The sequence below is a fragment of the Anomaloglossus baeobatrachus genome, unplaced genomic scaffold (genome assembly GCF_048569485.1).
Source record: "Anomaloglossus baeobatrachus isolate aAnoBae1 unplaced genomic scaffold, aAnoBae1.hap1 Scaffold_4331, whole genome shotgun sequence".
Lineage (NCBI taxonomy): Eukaryota > Metazoa > Chordata > Amphibia > Anura > Aromobatidae > Anomaloglossus > Anomaloglossus baeobatrachus.
In genome coordinates this window covers 1-16,511 of record NW_027443667.1, presented here as the reverse complement: position 1 = coordinate 16,511, position 16,511 = coordinate 1, and the positions used below count along the sequence as shown (strand labels likewise).

The 16,511-nt window shown below is 47.2% G+C and overlaps 9 non-coding genes and 1 pseudogene across 9 annotated transcripts; all 10 read left to right on the top strand.

The window, feature by feature from the left end:
- Positions 1-1,814: 1,814 nt before the first annotated feature.
- Positions 1,815-2,019, top strand: LOC142279463 (U2 spliceosomal RNA; annotated as a pseudogene).
- Positions 2,020-3,406: 1,387 nt separating this feature from the next.
- LOC142279448 (U2 spliceosomal RNA) lies at positions 3,407-3,597 on the top strand. The gene has a single exon (XR_012742072.1). It is a non-coding gene; the product is annotated as a U2 spliceosomal RNA (small nuclear RNA).
- A 1,387-nt stretch (positions 3,598-4,984) lies between these two features.
- LOC142279447 (U2 spliceosomal RNA) lies at positions 4,985-5,175 on the top strand. Its single transcript, XR_012742071.1, has one exon. It is a non-coding gene; the product is annotated as a U2 spliceosomal RNA (small nuclear RNA).
- A 1,387-nt stretch (positions 5,176-6,562) lies between these two features.
- On the top strand, positions 6,563-6,753 carry LOC142279446 (U2 spliceosomal RNA). Its single transcript, XR_012742070.1, has one exon. It is a non-coding gene; the product is annotated as a U2 spliceosomal RNA (small nuclear RNA).
- Positions 6,754-8,140: 1,387 nt separating this feature from the next.
- Positions 8,141-8,331, top strand: LOC142279445 (U2 spliceosomal RNA). The gene has a single exon (XR_012742069.1). It is a non-coding gene; the product is annotated as a U2 spliceosomal RNA (small nuclear RNA).
- A 1,387-nt stretch (positions 8,332-9,718) lies between these two features.
- On the top strand, positions 9,719-9,909 carry LOC142279467 (U2 spliceosomal RNA). Its single transcript, XR_012742087.1, has one exon. It is a non-coding gene; the product is annotated as a U2 spliceosomal RNA (small nuclear RNA).
- Positions 9,910-11,296: 1,387 nt separating this feature from the next.
- LOC142279466 (U2 spliceosomal RNA) lies at positions 11,297-11,487 on the top strand. The gene has a single exon (XR_012742086.1). It is a non-coding gene; the product is annotated as a U2 spliceosomal RNA (small nuclear RNA).
- Positions 11,488-12,874: 1,387 nt separating this feature from the next.
- Positions 12,875-13,065, top strand: LOC142279465 (U2 spliceosomal RNA). Its single transcript, XR_012742085.1, has one exon. It is a non-coding gene; the product is annotated as a U2 spliceosomal RNA (small nuclear RNA).
- Positions 13,066-14,452: 1,387 nt separating this feature from the next.
- On the top strand, positions 14,453-14,643 carry LOC142279456 (U2 spliceosomal RNA). The gene has a single exon (XR_012742079.1). It is a non-coding gene; the product is annotated as a U2 spliceosomal RNA (small nuclear RNA).
- Positions 14,644-16,030: 1,387 nt separating this feature from the next.
- On the top strand, positions 16,031-16,221 carry LOC142279444 (U2 spliceosomal RNA). Its single transcript, XR_012742068.1, has one exon. It is a non-coding gene; the product is annotated as a U2 spliceosomal RNA (small nuclear RNA).
- The last annotated feature ends 290 nt before the right edge of the window (positions 16,222-16,511 follow it).

The window sequence follows — 16,511 nt, the reverse complement described above, 5'->3', positions numbered from 1 at the left end:
GTTTTGCTTGTATGTCCAACTAATGTATTTTGATATTCACAGCTCGGTGTTGGTAAACGGCTGGAAGACTGACCCCTTCCCGGTCCTCTCAGGGGTCAGACAAGGCTGTCCTCTGTCACCTCTTCTTTTTGTTTGTGTTATAGAACTCTTTGCAGAGGCTATCCGGCGGAATGGAGAGATCAGAGGGATCACCGCACCAGGACCAGAACGCCTCGAGGTCAAGTGCTCGCTCTACATGGACGACGTGACCGTCTTCTGCGCGGAACGGCGCTCAGTCGACACCCTCGTCCAGACCTGTGAGACCTTCGGACGGGCTTCGGGAGCCAAAGTCAACTGCGGGAAGTCGGAAGCCATGCTCTTCGGGGACTGGCAGCCGGCCTCTTCCGCCCCCTTCCCTTTCAGCATCCAGCCGGATTTCATCAAGGTTCTTGGAGTCTGGTTCGGGAAGGAAGGAGCAGCCCTCAAGTCCTGGGAGGAACGCTTGACCAAGATCACCCAACGGATCGGTCTGTGGAGCCTCAGACGCCTCACCTGTGAGGGCAAAGCACTGGTCCTGCGTAACGAGGTACTGCCCGTGCTGCAGTACACGGCCCAGGCCTGGCCCCCCCTTGCCACCGTGTGCAGGGCCATTACCAGGACGGTGTTTCGTTTTGTCTGGGGATCCAAGATGGACAGAGTAAAGCGGAGCATCATGTACAAGGATCCTCGCAAGGGTGGGAAGGGCGTACCCGATATCCCCACCCTCCTGCGATCCTCCTTCGTATGTGACTGCGTTCGCCGAACTCTGCGAGTCAAGAGAGGTTCCGCGGGTGGGTCCATGTCTCGCTTCTTCCTGCTCCCCCTTTGGAGACGGTTAGGCTGGGACAAGTGGGACAGCTCCTTCCCCTACAACTGGACGACGCCATGGTTCTACGGAGACGTGGTTCGGTTTGTGAGGGAACACCAACTGGAGGGACTCAAGCCTGATTTGTGGAAGCCAAAGACTATCCACAAACTCATCAGAGCCAAGGACGAAATGGAGAACATTCCAGGACTTCATCACGACACACTGGAGACTGTTTGGACAAACGTGTCATCGGCTGGATTGACCAACGGGCACAAGGACTTGTCATGGATGGCGATACAGGGCGGACTGCCCGTCCGGTCATTCATGCACGCCCGGAACCTGTGCAAAACCCGGTACTGCCCAAGGTGCCCCTTCGTGGAGGAAACATCGCTGCACGCCTTTTGGGACTGCCGTTTCGCACAGCGCCTGTTGGTTGCCCTGGAGGATGACCTGAGGAACTCCGTCCCCAGAGGGAGCCTATCGTACCATTCCGTACTTTATGGACTCTTCCCTGGGACTCACACCGTTGGAGCCATCCAGGAGGCTTGGCGCCTTATGAACTGCTTTAAGGACGCTATTTGGGTCGCCAGGAACCGGCTCATCTTGAAGAGGGAGAGGATGTCTATCCAGGATTGCCGCAGGCTGATCCACAGCCTGCTCAGAGACTATTCCATCATGGACAGTCCGGACGACAACGCCGAGGAGGAGGTTTAAACCTCTTCAATGCCCCCTCCCTCCTTTTTCCCGTTATGTGCGTCTTTCAATAAAGCTTCGGGCCTGTGATTTCCCCACCCTATCCCCCTTTTCCCCTACCCCCACCCCCCAATCGCCGGTTCGTCGTTATTTATTGTCTAACTTTTTCTTTCAGCTTGAGTGTTATGGATAGCATAGGAGCGTGATGTATAGTTTAGTGAGTCGTACTCTATGGCTATGTAAGAATGATTGTATATTTCTGTGTGTACGGGGCTGCGGCACTGTACACGGTTTGTTACCTTTTTGTGAGTAGTGCATGATAATAAAGATGCTGTTAAATCAAAAAATCTGTTCTTATCAGTTTAATATCTGATACGTCCCCTATCTGGGGACCATATATTAAATGGATTTTTAGAACAGGGAGATGGAAAAAGAGCTTGCTCTGTCCACTCCACGCATTGACCTGGTATTGCAGTACCTCCAGGAACGGTGCACCCCTTCTTAACCCAGTTTCCAAAAGCAGAACTCAATTCACCTGATTCATATTAGCCCGATTTAATGAATTGGAAGAAAGCATACGTCTTCATATGCACCTCAATTTGGCCCATTCACTTTTCACACTTCCTCCTTTTGTTTTTTATCTTTCACACTTTTGACTTTCTTTATTCATCCAAATAGCAAACTCATCACCACTCAACCTGACCAACTCGGCTATGTCCCCGTGCTGCAGTTCTCTGTCTTATCTAGATCATTTGCAATTGAATGGAATAGATCCCTTTTGGACAAAGTGGATTCACCTGCTGCTGCAGTGACCACAGGTGTGATAACATCTAGAATTGGCATCTGGTGCGATCTCTCCGCTTCCACTCCAAAGAAAGTTACCTGTTTATTCCTATCATGCATTGGTTTTTGGGGTTTTCTTTGAGTAATGATGATCTCTTTAGTAGTCTGTTGGCGCCCTCTCCTGGAGGAATAGTTTGCTTGCTCTTGGACATTCTAAAAGAGAGGTCATGATAGACATTGAGCTTCTGAGCTCAATTGGGGACAGTCATGGGTGATGAATGTTTGCAACCTACTGCGAAGCCTCATACCGCAATATAAGGAACGTCAAATACTAAGAAAGGGCGGCCTATGAAAGAATTACTACTTTCAATAAGTACACTTAAACGGCTAATTGGGAATAGAAAAACTGTAAAAAGCCCTCTGAGAAAGCCCCCCTCTAACCTTTGATAGTAAGCTTTTCTGTAGTCTGCCTGTTGATGTATTTTCCGTTTGAACTGTGCACAACATGAAGAGACGGAACACTGGCGGCTTGTCACAATGCCCCCCGATGACATCACAATAGCGCTGCTGCCTAGAAAACAAGCTGCGCAGAAGAAGTTGTTCTTTGGGTGGGAGGGTGGGCTAGTGGAAGGAGGGGGCAATCTCTTTTTTTCCCGGGTGGTAGGGGGATGACAGGAGAAGGGAAGCGGGTGGTGAGAAAGGTACAGAGGGCAGGGTTTGGGGGCTGGGAAGGAAAGGGAAAAGATTAGGGTTTGGGGATGATGAAAGGGCTTTCTACGGGTAAGGATGGCAAAGGGTGGCAGTGACGGAAAGTCAGGCAACCTGTCCTGTCCGTCTTTTTGTATCGTGAATTGGAAAGACTGCAAGGGGGAGGGGAGTTGCTTGCGCCCTAAAGGAGGAGTTATTCAGATTCATTGCAGTGGGCGGCGGCTGCAAAACGCACCATTCTTCTTGTTTTGGCTCTGCAAAGCAGCCTTTTCAAGGGTTGGCTTGGGTGACAAAATGTCTTGTGTAGGCGTGGGTTTGTCTCCCTCTCGCTCTCTCTCCCCAAGATGTGTCCGGCATAGGCCAGGGTGCCACTCGAGGCCCAAACCAATTCTGGTTATCGCTTCTCGGCCTTTTGGCTAAGATCAAGTGTAGTATCTGTTCTTATCAGTTTAATATCTGATACGTCCCCTATCTGGGGACCATATATTAAATGGATTTTTAGAACAGGGAGATGGAAAAAGAGCTTGCTCTGTCCACTCCACGCATTGACCTGGTATTGCAGTACCTCCAGGAACGGTGCACCCCTTCTTAACCCAGTTTCCAAAAGCAGAACTCAATTCACCTGATTCATATTAGCCCGATTTAATGAATTGGAAGAAAGCATACGTCTTCATATGCACCTCAATTTGGCCCATTCACTTTTCACACTTCCTCCTTTTGTTTTTTATCTTTCACACTTTTGACTTTCTTTATTCATCCAAATAGCAAACTCATCACCACTCAACCTGACCAACTCGGCTATGTCCCCGTGCTGCAGTTCTCTGTCTTATCTAGATCATTTGCAATTGAATGGAATAGATCCCTTTTGGACAAAGTGGATTCACCTGCTGCTGCAGTGACCACAGGTGTGATAACATCTAGAATTGGCATCTGGTGCGATCTCTCCGCTTCCACTCCAAAGAAAGTTACCTGTTTATTCCTATCATGCATTGGTTTTTGGGGTTTTCTTTGAGTAATGATGATCTCTTTAGTAGTCTGTTGGCGCCCTCTCCTGGAGGAATAGTTTGCTTGCTCTTGGACATTCTAAAAGAGAGGTCATGATAGACATTGAGCTTCTGAGCTCAATTGGGGACAGTCATGGGTGATGAATGTTTGCAACCTACTGCGAAGCCTCATACCGCAATATAAGGAACGTCAAATACTAAGAAAGGGCGGCCTATGAAAGAATTACTACTTTCAATAAGTACACTTAAACGGCTAATTGGGAATAGAAAAACTGTAAAAAGCCCTCTGAGAAAGCCCCCCTCTAACCTTTGATAGTAAGCTTTTCTGTAGTCTGCCTGTTGATGTATTTTCCGTTTGAACTGTGCACAACATGAAGAGACGGAACACTGGCGGCTTGTCACAATGCCCCCCGATGACATCACAATAGCGCTGCTGCCTAGAAAACAAGCTGCGCAGAAGAAGTTGTTCTTTGGGTGGGAGGGTGGGCTAGTGGAAGGAGGGGGCAATCTCTTTTTTTCCCGGGTGGTAGGGGGATGACAGGAGAAGGGAAGCGGGTGGTGAGAAAGGTACAGAGGGCAGGGTTTGGGGGCTGGGAAGGAAAGGGAAAAGATTAGGGTTTGGGGATGATGAAAGGGCTTTCTACGGGTAAGGATGGCAAAGGGTGGCAGTGACGGAAAGTCAGGCAACCTGTCCTGTCCGTCTTTTTGTATCGTGAATTGGAAAGACTGCAAGGGGGAGGGGAGTTGCTTGCGCCCTAAAGGAGGAGTTATTCAGATTCATTGCAGTGGGCGGCGGCTGCAAAACGCACCATTCTTCTTGTTTTGGCTCTGCAAAGCAGCCTTTTCAAGGGTTGGCTTGGGTGACAAAATGTCTTGTGTAGGCGTGGGTTTGTCTCCCTCTCGCTCTCTCTCCCCAAGATGTGTCCGGCATAGGCCAGGGTGCCACTCGAGGCCCAAACCAATTCTGGTTATCGCTTCTCGGCCTTTTGGCTAAGATCAAGTGTAGTATCTGTTCTTATCAGTTTAATATCTGATACGTCCCCTATCTGGGGACCATATATTAAATGGATTTTTAGAACAGGGAGATGGAAAAAGAGCTTGCTCTGTCCACTCCACGCATTGACCTGGTATTGCAGTACCTCCAGGAACGGTGCACCCCTTCTTAACCCAGTTTCCAAAAGCAGAACTCAATTCACCTGATTCATATTAGCCCGATTTAATGAATTGGAAGAAAGCATACGTCTTCATATGCACCTCAATTTGGCCCATTCACTTTTCACACTTCCTCCTTTTGTTTTTTATCTTTCACACTTTTGACTTTCTTTATTCATCCAAATAGCAAACTCATCACCACTCAACCTGACCAACTCGGCTATGTCCCCGTGCTGCAGTTCTCTGTCTTATCTAGATCATTTGCAATTGAATGGAATAGATCCCTTTTGGACAAAGTGGATTCACCTGCTGCTGCAGTGACCACAGGTGTGATAACATCTAGAATTGGCATCTGGTGCGATCTCTCCGCTTCCACTCCAAAGAAAGTTACCTGTTTATTCCTATCATGCATTGGTTTTTGGGGTTTTCTTTGAGTAATGATGATCTCTTTAGTAGTCTGTTGGCGCCCTCTCCTGGAGGAATAGTTTGCTTGCTCTTGGACATTCTAAAAGAGAGGTCATGATAGACATTGAGCTTCTGAGCTCAATTGGGGACAGTCATGGGTGATGAATGTTTGCAACCTACTGCGAAGCCTCATACCGCAATATAAGGAACGTCAAATACTAAGAAAGGGCGGCCTATGAAAGAATTACTACTTTCAATAAGTACACTTAAACGGCTAATTGGGAATAGAAAAACTGTAAAAAGCCCTCTGAGAAAGCCCCCCTCTAACCTTTGATAGTAAGCTTTTCTGTAGTCTGCCTGTTGATGTATTTTCCGTTTGAACTGTGCACAACATGAAGAGACGGAACACTGGCGGCTTGTCACAATGCCCCCCGATGACATCACAATAGCGCTGCTGCCTAGAAAACAAGCTGCGCAGAAGAAGTTGTTCTTTGGGTGGGAGGGTGGGCTAGTGGAAGGAGGGGGCAATCTCTTTTTTTCCCGGGTGGTAGGGGGATGACAGGAGAAGGGAAGCGGGTGGTGAGAAAGGTACAGAGGGCAGGGTTTGGGGGCTGGGAAGGAAAGGGAAAAGATTAGGGTTTGGGGATGATGAAAGGGCTTTCTACGGGTAAGGATGGCAAAGGGTGGCAGTGACGGAAAGTCAGGCAACCTGTCCTGTCCGTCTTTTTGTATCGTGAATTGGAAAGACTGCAAGGGGGAGGGGAGTTGCTTGCGCCCTAAAGGAGGAGTTATTCAGATTCATTGCAGTGGGCGGCGGCTGCAAAACGCACCATTCTTCTTGTTTTGGCTCTGCAAAGCAGCCTTTTCAAGGGTTGGCTTGGGTGACAAAATGTCTTGTGTAGGCGTGGGTTTGTCTCCCTCTCGCTCTCTCTCCCCAAGATGTGTCCGGCATAGGCCAGGGTGCCACTCGAGGCCCAAACCAATTCTGGTTATCGCTTCTCGGCCTTTTGGCTAAGATCAAGTGTAGTATCTGTTCTTATCAGTTTAATATCTGATACGTCCCCTATCTGGGGACCATATATTAAATGGATTTTTAGAACAGGGAGATGGAAAAAGAGCTTGCTCTGTCCACTCCACGCATTGACCTGGTATTGCAGTACCTCCAGGAACGGTGCACCCCTTCTTAACCCAGTTTCCAAAAGCAGAACTCAATTCACCTGATTCATATTAGCCCGATTTAATGAATTGGAAGAAAGCATACGTCTTCATATGCACCTCAATTTGGCCCATTCACTTTTCACACTTCCTCCTTTTGTTTTTTATCTTTCACACTTTTGACTTTCTTTATTCATCCAAATAGCAAACTCATCACCACTCAACCTGACCAACTCGGCTATGTCCCCGTGCTGCAGTTCTCTGTCTTATCTAGATCATTTGCAATTGAATGGAATAGATCCCTTTTGGACAAAGTGGATTCACCTGCTGCTGCAGTGACCACAGGTGTGATAACATCTAGAATTGGCATCTGGTGCGATCTCTCCGCTTCCACTCCAAAGAAAGTTACCTGTTTATTCCTATCATGCATTGGTTTTTGGGGTTTTCTTTGAGTAATGATGATCTCTTTAGTAGTCTGTTGGCGCCCTCTCCTGGAGGAATAGTTTGCTTGCTCTTGGACATTCTAAAAGAGAGGTCATGATAGACATTGAGCTTCTGAGCTCAATTGGGGACAGTCATGGGTGATGAATGTTTGCAACCTACTGCGAAGCCTCATACCGCAATATAAGGAACGTCAAATACTAAGAAAGGGCGGCCTATGAAAGAATTACTACTTTCAATAAGTACACTTAAACGGCTAATTGGGAATAGAAAAACTGTAAAAAGCCCTCTGAGAAAGCCCCCCTCTAACCTTTGATAGTAAGCTTTTCTGTAGTCTGCCTGTTGATGTATTTTCCGTTTGAACTGTGCACAACATGAAGAGACGGAACACTGGCGGCTTGTCACAATGCCCCCCGATGACATCACAATAGCGCTGCTGCCTAGAAAACAAGCTGCGCAGAAGAAGTTGTTCTTTGGGTGGGAGGGTGGGCTAGTGGAAGGAGGGGGCAATCTCTTTTTTTCCCGGGTGGTAGGGGGATGACAGGAGAAGGGAAGCGGGTGGTGAGAAAGGTACAGAGGGCAGGGTTTGGGGGCTGGGAAGGAAAGGGAAAAGATTAGGGTTTGGGGATGATGAAAGGGCTTTCTACGGGTAAGGATGGCAAAGGGTGGCAGTGACGGAAAGTCAGGCAACCTGTCCTGTCCGTCTTTTTGTATCGTGAATTGGAAAGACTGCAAGGGGGAGGGGAGTTGCTTGCGCCCTAAAGGAGGAGTTATTCAGATTCATTGCAGTGGGCGGCGGCTGCAAAACGCACCATTCTTCTTGTTTTGGCTCTGCAAAGCAGCCTTTTCAAGGGTTGGCTTGGGTGACAAAATGTCTTGTGTAGGCGTGGGTTTGTCTCCCTCTCGCTCTCTCTCCCCAAGATGTGTCCGGCATAGGCCAGGGTGCCACTCGAGGCCCAAACCAATTCTGGTTATCGCTTCTCGGCCTTTTGGCTAAGATCAAGTGTAGTATCTGTTCTTATCAGTTTAATATCTGATACGTCCCCTATCTGGGGACCATATATTAAATGGATTTTTAGAACAGGGAGATGGAAAAAGAGCTTGCTCTGTCCACTCCACGCATTGACCTGGTATTGCAGTACCTCCAGGAACGGTGCACCCCTTCTTAACCCAGTTTCCAAAAGCAGAACTCAATTCACCTGATTCATATTAGCCCGATTTAATGAATTGGAAGAAAGCATACGTCTTCATATGCACCTCAATTTGGCCCATTCACTTTTCACACTTCCTCCTTTTGTTTTTTATCTTTCACACTTTTGACTTTCTTTATTCATCCAAATAGCAAACTCATCACCACTCAACCTGACCAACTCGGCTATGTCCCCGTGCTGCAGTTCTCTGTCTTATCTAGATCATTTGCAATTGAATGGAATAGATCCCTTTTGGACAAAGTGGATTCACCTGCTGCTGCAGTGACCACAGGTGTGATAACATCTAGAATTGGCATCTGGTGCGATCTCTCCGCTTCCACTCCAAAGAAAGTTACCTGTTTATTCCTATCATGCATTGGTTTTTGGGGTTTTCTTTGAGTAATGATGATCTCTTTAGTAGTCTGTTGGCGCCCTCTCCTGGAGGAATAGTTTGCTTGCTCTTGGACATTCTAAAAGAGAGGTCATGATAGACATTGAGCTTCTGAGCTCAATTGGGGACAGTCATGGGTGATGAATGTTTGCAACCTACTGCGAAGCCTCATACCGCAATATAAGGAACGTCAAATACTAAGAAAGGGCGGCCTATGAAAGAATTACTACTTTCAATAAGTACACTTAAACGGCTAATTGGGAATAGAAAAACTGTAAAAAGCCCTCTGAGAAAGCCCCCCTCTAACCTTTGATAGTAAGCTTTTCTGTAGTCTGCCTGTTGATGTATTTTCCGTTTGAACTGTGCACAACATGAAGAGACGGAACACTGGCGGCTTGTCACAATGCCCCCCGATGACATCACAATAGCGCTGCTGCCTAGAAAACAAGCTGCGCAGAAGAAGTTGTTCTTTGGGTGGGAGGGTGGGCTAGTGGAAGGAGGGGGCAATCTCTTTTTTTCCCGGGTGGTAGGGGGATGACAGGAGAAGGGAAGCGGGTGGTGAGAAAGGTACAGAGGGCAGGGTTTGGGGGCTGGGAAGGAAAGGGAAAAGATTAGGGTTTGGGGATGATGAAAGGGCTTTCTACGGGTAAGGATGGCAAAGGGTGGCAGTGACGGAAAGTCAGGCAACCTGTCCTGTCCGTCTTTTTGTATCGTGAATTGGAAAGACTGCAAGGGGGAGGGGAGTTGCTTGCGCCCTAAAGGAGGAGTTATTCAGATTCATTGCAGTGGGCGGCGGCTGCAAAACGCACCATTCTTCTTGTTTTGGCTCTGCAAAGCAGCCTTTTCAAGGGTTGGCTTGGGTGACAAAATGTCTTGTGTAGGCGTGGGTTTGTCTCCCTCTCGCTCTCTCTCCCCAAGATGTGTCCGGCATAGGCCAGGGTGCCACTCGAGGCCCAAACCAATTCTGGTTATCGCTTCTCGGCCTTTTGGCTAAGATCAAGTGTAGTATCTGTTCTTATCAGTTTAATATCTGATACGTCCCCTATCTGGGGACCATATATTAAATGGATTTTTAGAACAGGGAGATGGAAAAAGAGCTTGCTCTGTCCACTCCACGCATTGACCTGGTATTGCAGTACCTCCAGGAACGGTGCACCCCTTCTTAACCCAGTTTCCAAAAGCAGAACTCAATTCACCTGATTCATATTAGCCCGATTTAATGAATTGGAAGAAAGCATACGTCTTCATATGCACCTCAATTTGGCCCATTCACTTTTCACACTTCCTCCTTTTGTTTTTTATCTTTCACACTTTTGACTTTCTTTATTCATCCAAATAGCAAACTCATCACCACTCAACCTGACCAACTCGGCTATGTCCCCGTGCTGCAGTTCTCTGTCTTATCTAGATCATTTGCAATTGAATGGAATAGATCCCTTTTGGACAAAGTGGATTCACCTGCTGCTGCAGTGACCACAGGTGTGATAACATCTAGAATTGGCATCTGGTGCGATCTCTCCGCTTCCACTCCAAAGAAAGTTACCTGTTTATTCCTATCATGCATTGGTTTTTGGGGTTTTCTTTGAGTAATGATGATCTCTTTAGTAGTCTGTTGGCGCCCTCTCCTGGAGGAATAGTTTGCTTGCTCTTGGACATTCTAAAAGAGAGGTCATGATAGACATTGAGCTTCTGAGCTCAATTGGGGACAGTCATGGGTGATGAATGTTTGCAACCTACTGCGAAGCCTCATACCGCAATATAAGGAACGTCAAATACTAAGAAAGGGCGGCCTATGAAAGAATTACTACTTTCAATAAGTACACTTAAACGGCTAATTGGGAATAGAAAAACTGTAAAAAGCCCTCTGAGAAAGCCCCCCTCTAACCTTTGATAGTAAGCTTTTCTGTAGTCTGCCTGTTGATGTATTTTCCGTTTGAACTGTGCACAACATGAAGAGACGGAACACTGGCGGCTTGTCACAATGCCCCCCGATGACATCACAATAGCGCTGCTGCCTAGAAAACAAGCTGCGCAGAAGAAGTTGTTCTTTGGGTGGGAGGGTGGGCTAGTGGAAGGAGGGGGCAATCTCTTTTTTTCCCGGGTGGTAGGGGGATGACAGGAGAAGGGAAGCGGGTGGTGAGAAAGGTACAGAGGGCAGGGTTTGGGGGCTGGGAAGGAAAGGGAAAAGATTAGGGTTTGGGGATGATGAAAGGGCTTTCTACGGGTAAGGATGGCAAAGGGTGGCAGTGACGGAAAGTCAGGCAACCTGTCCTGTCCGTCTTTTTGTATCGTGAATTGGAAAGACTGCAAGGGGGAGGGGAGTTGCTTGCGCCCTAAAGGAGGAGTTATTCAGATTCATTGCAGTGGGCGGCGGCTGCAAAACGCACCATTCTTCTTGTTTTGGCTCTGCAAAGCAGCCTTTTCAAGGGTTGGCTTGGGTGACAAAATGTCTTGTGTAGGCGTGGGTTTGTCTCCCTCTCGCTCTCTCTCCCCAAGATGTGTCCGGCATAGGCCAGGGTGCCACTCGAGGCCCAAACCAATTCTGGTTATCGCTTCTCGGCCTTTTGGCTAAGATCAAGTGTAGTATCTGTTCTTATCAGTTTAATATCTGATACGTCCCCTATCTGGGGACCATATATTAAATGGATTTTTAGAACAGGGAGATGGAAAAAGAGCTTGCTCTGTCCACTCCACGCATTGACCTGGTATTGCAGTACCTCCAGGAACGGTGCACCCCTTCTTAACCCAGTTTCCAAAAGCAGAACTCAATTCACCTGATTCATATTAGCCCGATTTAATGAATTGGAAGAAAGCATACGTCTTCATATGCACCTCAATTTGGCCCATTCACTTTTCACACTTCCTCCTTTTGTTTTTTATCTTTCACACTTTTGACTTTCTTTATTCATCCAAATAGCAAACTCATCACCACTCAACCTGACCAACTCGGCTATGTCCCCGTGCTGCAGTTCTCTGTCTTATCTAGATCATTTGCAATTGAATGGAATAGATCCCTTTTGGACAAAGTGGATTCACCTGCTGCTGCAGTGACCACAGGTGTGATAACATCTAGAATTGGCATCTGGTGCGATCTCTCCGCTTCCACTCCAAAGAAAGTTACCTGTTTATTCCTATCATGCATTGGTTTTTGGGGTTTTCTTTGAGTAATGATGATCTCTTTAGTAGTCTGTTGGCGCCCTCTCCTGGAGGAATAGTTTGCTTGCTCTTGGACATTCTAAAAGAGAGGTCATGATAGACATTGAGCTTCTGAGCTCAATTGGGGACAGTCATGGGTGATGAATGTTTGCAACCTACTGCGAAGCCTCATACCGCAATATAAGGAACGTCAAATACTAAGAAAGGGCGGCCTATGAAAGAATTACTACTTTCAATAAGTACACTTAAACGGCTAATTGGGAATAGAAAAACTGTAAAAAGCCCTCTGAGAAAGCCCCCCTCTAACCTTTGATAGTAAGCTTTTCTGTAGTCTGCCTGTTGATGTATTTTCCGTTTGAACTGTGCACAACATGAAGAGACGGAACACTGGCGGCTTGTCACAATGCCCCCCGATGACATCACAATAGCGCTGCTGCCTAGAAAACAAGCTGCGCAGAAGAAGTTGTTCTTTGGGTGGGAGGGTGGGCTAGTGGAAGGAGGGGGCAATCTCTTTTTTTCCCGGGTGGTAGGGGGATGACAGGAGAAGGGAAGCGGGTGGTGAGAAAGGTACAGAGGGCAGGGTTTGGGGGCTGGGAAGGAAAGGGAAAAGATTAGGGTTTGGGGATGATGAAAGGGCTTTCTACGGGTAAGGATGGCAAAGGGTGGCAGTGACGGAAAGTCAGGCAACCTGTCCTGTCCGTCTTTTTGTATCGTGAATTGGAAAGACTGCAAGGGGGAGGGGAGTTGCTTGCGCCCTAAAGGAGGAGTTATTCAGATTCATTGCAGTGGGCGGCGGCTGCAAAACGCACCATTCTTCTTGTTTTGGCTCTGCAAAGCAGCCTTTTCAAGGGTTGGCTTGGGTGACAAAATGTCTTGTGTAGGCGTGGGTTTGTCTCCCTCTCGCTCTCTCTCCCCAAGATGTGTCCGGCATAGGCCAGGGTGCCACTCGAGGCCCAAACCAATTCTGGTTATCGCTTCTCGGCCTTTTGGCTAAGATCAAGTGTAGTATCTGTTCTTATCAGTTTAATATCTGATACGTCCCCTATCTGGGGACCATATATTAAATGGATTTTTAGAACAGGGAGATGGAAAAAGAGCTTGCTCTGTCCACTCCACGCATTGACCTGGTATTGCAGTACCTCCAGGAACGGTGCACCCCTTCTTAACCCAGTTTCCAAAAGCAGAACTCAATTCACCTGATTCATATTAGCCCGATTTAATGAATTGGAAGAAAGCATACGTCTTCATATGCACCTCAATTTGGCCCATTCACTTTTCACACTTCCTCCTTTTGTTTTTTATCTTTCACACTTTTGACTTTCTTTATTCATCCAAATAGCAAACTCATCACCACTCAACCTGACCAACTCGGCTATGTCCCCGTGCTGCAGTTCTCTGTCTTATCTAGATCATTTGCAATTGAATGGAATAGATCCCTTTTGGACAAAGTGGATTCACCTGCTGCTGCAGTGACCACAGGTGTGATAACATCTAGAATTGGCATCTGGTGCGATCTCTCCGCTTCCACTCCAAAGAAAGTTACCTGTTTATTCCTATCATGCATTGGTTTTTGGGGTTTTCTTTGAGTAATGATGATCTCTTTAGTAGTCTGTTGGCGCCCTCTCCTGGAGGAATAGTTTGCTTGCTCTTGGACATTCTAAAAGAGAGGTCATGATAGACATTGAGCTTCTGAGCTCAATTGGGGACAGTCATGGGTGATGAATGTTTGCAACCTACTGCGAAGCCTCATACCGCAATATAAGGAACGTCAAATACTAAGAAAGGGCGGCCTATGAAAGAATTACTACTTTCAATAAGTACACTTAAACGGCTAATTGGGAATAGAAAAACTGTAAAAAGCCCTCTGAGAAAGCCCCCCTCTAACCTTTGATAGTAAGCTTTTCTGTAGTCTGCCTGTTGATGTATTTTCCGTTTGAACTGTGCACAACATGAAGAGACGGAACACTGGCGGCTTGTCACAATGCCCCCCGATGACATCACAATAGCGCTGCTGCCTAGAAAACAAGCTGCGCAGAAGAAGTTGTTCTTTGGGTGGGAGGGTGGGCTAGTGGAAGGAGGGGGCAATCTCTTTTTTTCCCGGGTGGTAGGGGGATGACAGGAGAAGGGAAGCGGGTGGTGAGAAAGGTACAGAGGGCAGGGTTTGGGGGCTGGGAAGGAAAGGGAAAAGATTAGGGTTTGGGGATGATGAAAGGGCTTTCTACGGGTAAGGATGGCAAAGGGTGGCAGTGACGGAAAGTCAGGCAACCTGTCCTGTCCGTCTTTTTGTATCGTGAATTGGAAAGACTGCAAGGGGGAGGGGAGTTGCTTGCGCCCTAAAGGAGGAGTTATTCAGATTCATTGCAGTGGGCGGCGGCTGCAAAACGCACCATTCTTCTTGTTTTGGCTCTGCAAAGCAGCCTTTTCAAGGGTTGGCTTGGGTGACAAAATGTCTTGTGTAGGCGTGGGTTTGTCTCCCTCTCGCTCTCTCTCCCCAAGATGTGTCCGGCATAGGCCAGGGTGCCACTCGAGGCCCAAACCAATTCTGGTTATCGCTTCTCGGCCTTTTGGCTAAGATCAAGTGTAGTATCTGTTCTTATCAGTTTAATATCTGATACGTCCCCTATCTGGGGACCATATATTAAATGGATTTTTAGAACAGGGAGATGGAAAAAGAGCTTGCTCTGTCCACTCCACGCATTGACCTGGTATTGCAGTACCTCCAGGAACGGTGCACCCCTTCTTAACCCAGTTTCCAAAAGCAGAACTCAATTCACCTGATTCATATTAGCCCGATTTAATGAATTGGAAGAAAGCATACGTCTTCATATGCACCTCAATTTGGCCCATTCACTTTTCACACTTCCTCCTTTTGTTTTTTATCTTTCACACTTTTGACTTTCTTTATTCATCCAAATAGCAAACTCATCACCACTCAACCTGACCAACTCGGCTATGTCCCCGTGCTGCAGTTCTCTGTCTTATCTAGATCATTTGCAATTGAATGGAATAGATCCCTTTTGGACAAAGTGGATTCACCTGCTGCTGCAGTGACCACAGGTGTGATAACATCTAGAATTGGCATCTGGTGCGATCTCTCCGCTTCCACTCCAAAGAAAGTTACCTGTTTATTCCTATCATGCATTGGTTTTTGGGGTTTTCTTTGAGTAATGATGATCTCTTTAGTAGTCTGTTGGCGCCCTCTCCTGGAGGAATAGTTTGCTTGCTCTTGGACATTCTAAAAGAGAGGTCATGATAGACATTGAGCTTCTGAGCTCAATTGGGGACAGTCATGGGTGATGAATGTTTGCAACCTACTGCGAAGCCTCATACCGCAATATAAGGAACGTCAAATACTAAGAAAGGGCGGCCTATGAAAGAATTACTACTTTCAATAAGTACACTTAAACGGCTAATTGGGAATAGAAAAACTGTAAAAAGCCCTCTGAGAAAGCCCCCCTCTAACCTTTGATAGTAAGCTTTTCTGTAGTCTGCCTGTTGATGTATTTTCCGTTTGAACTGTGCACAACATGAAGAGACGGAACACTGGCGGCTTGTCACAATGCCCCCCGATGACATCACAATAGCGCTGCTGCCTAGAAAACAAGCTGCGCAGAAGAAGTTGTTCTTTGGGTGGGAGGGTGGGCTAGTGGAAGGAGGGGGCAATCTCTTTTTTTCCCGGGTGGTAGGGGGATGACAGGAGAAGGGAAGCGGGTGGTGAGAAAGGTACAGAGGGCAGGGTTTGGGGGCTGGGAAGGAAAGGGAAAAGATTAGGGTTTGGGGATGATGAAAGGGCTTTCTACGGGTAAGGATGGCAAAGGGTGGCAGTGACGGAAAGTCAGGCAACCTGTCCTGTCCGTCTTTTTGTATCGTGAATTGGAAAGACTGCAAGGGGGAGGGGAGTTGCTTGCGCCCTAAAGGAGGAGTTATTCAGATTCATTGCAGTGGGCGGCGGCTGCAAAACGCACCATTCTTCTTGTTTTGGCTCTGCAAAGCAGCCTTTTCAAGGGTTGGCTTGGGTGACAAAATGTCTTGTGTAGGCGTGGGTTTGTCTCCCTCTCGCTCTCTCTCCCCAAGATGTGTCCGGCATAGGCCAGGGTGCCACTCGAGGCCCAAACCAATTCTGGTTATCGCTTCTCGGCCTTTTGGCTAAGATCAAGTGTAGTATCTGTTCTTATCAGTTTAATATCTGATACGTCCCCTATCTGGGGACCATATATTAAATGGATTTTTAGAACAGGGAGATGGAAAAAGAGCTTGCTCTGTCCACTCCACGCATTGACCTGGTATTGCAGTACCTCCAGGAACGGTGCACCCCTTCTTAACCCAGTTTCCAAAAGCAGAACTCAATTCACCTGATTCATATTAGCCCGATTTAATGAATTGGAAGAAAGCATACGTCTTCATATGCACCTCAATTTGGCCCATTCACTTTTCACACTTCCTCCTTTTGTTTTTTATCTTTCACACTTTTGACTTTCTTTATTCATCCAAATAGCAAACTCATCACCACTCAACCTGACCAACTCGGCTATGTCCCCGTGCTGCAGTTCTCTGTCTTATCTAGATCATTTGCAATTGAATGGAATAGATCCCTTTTGGACAAAGTG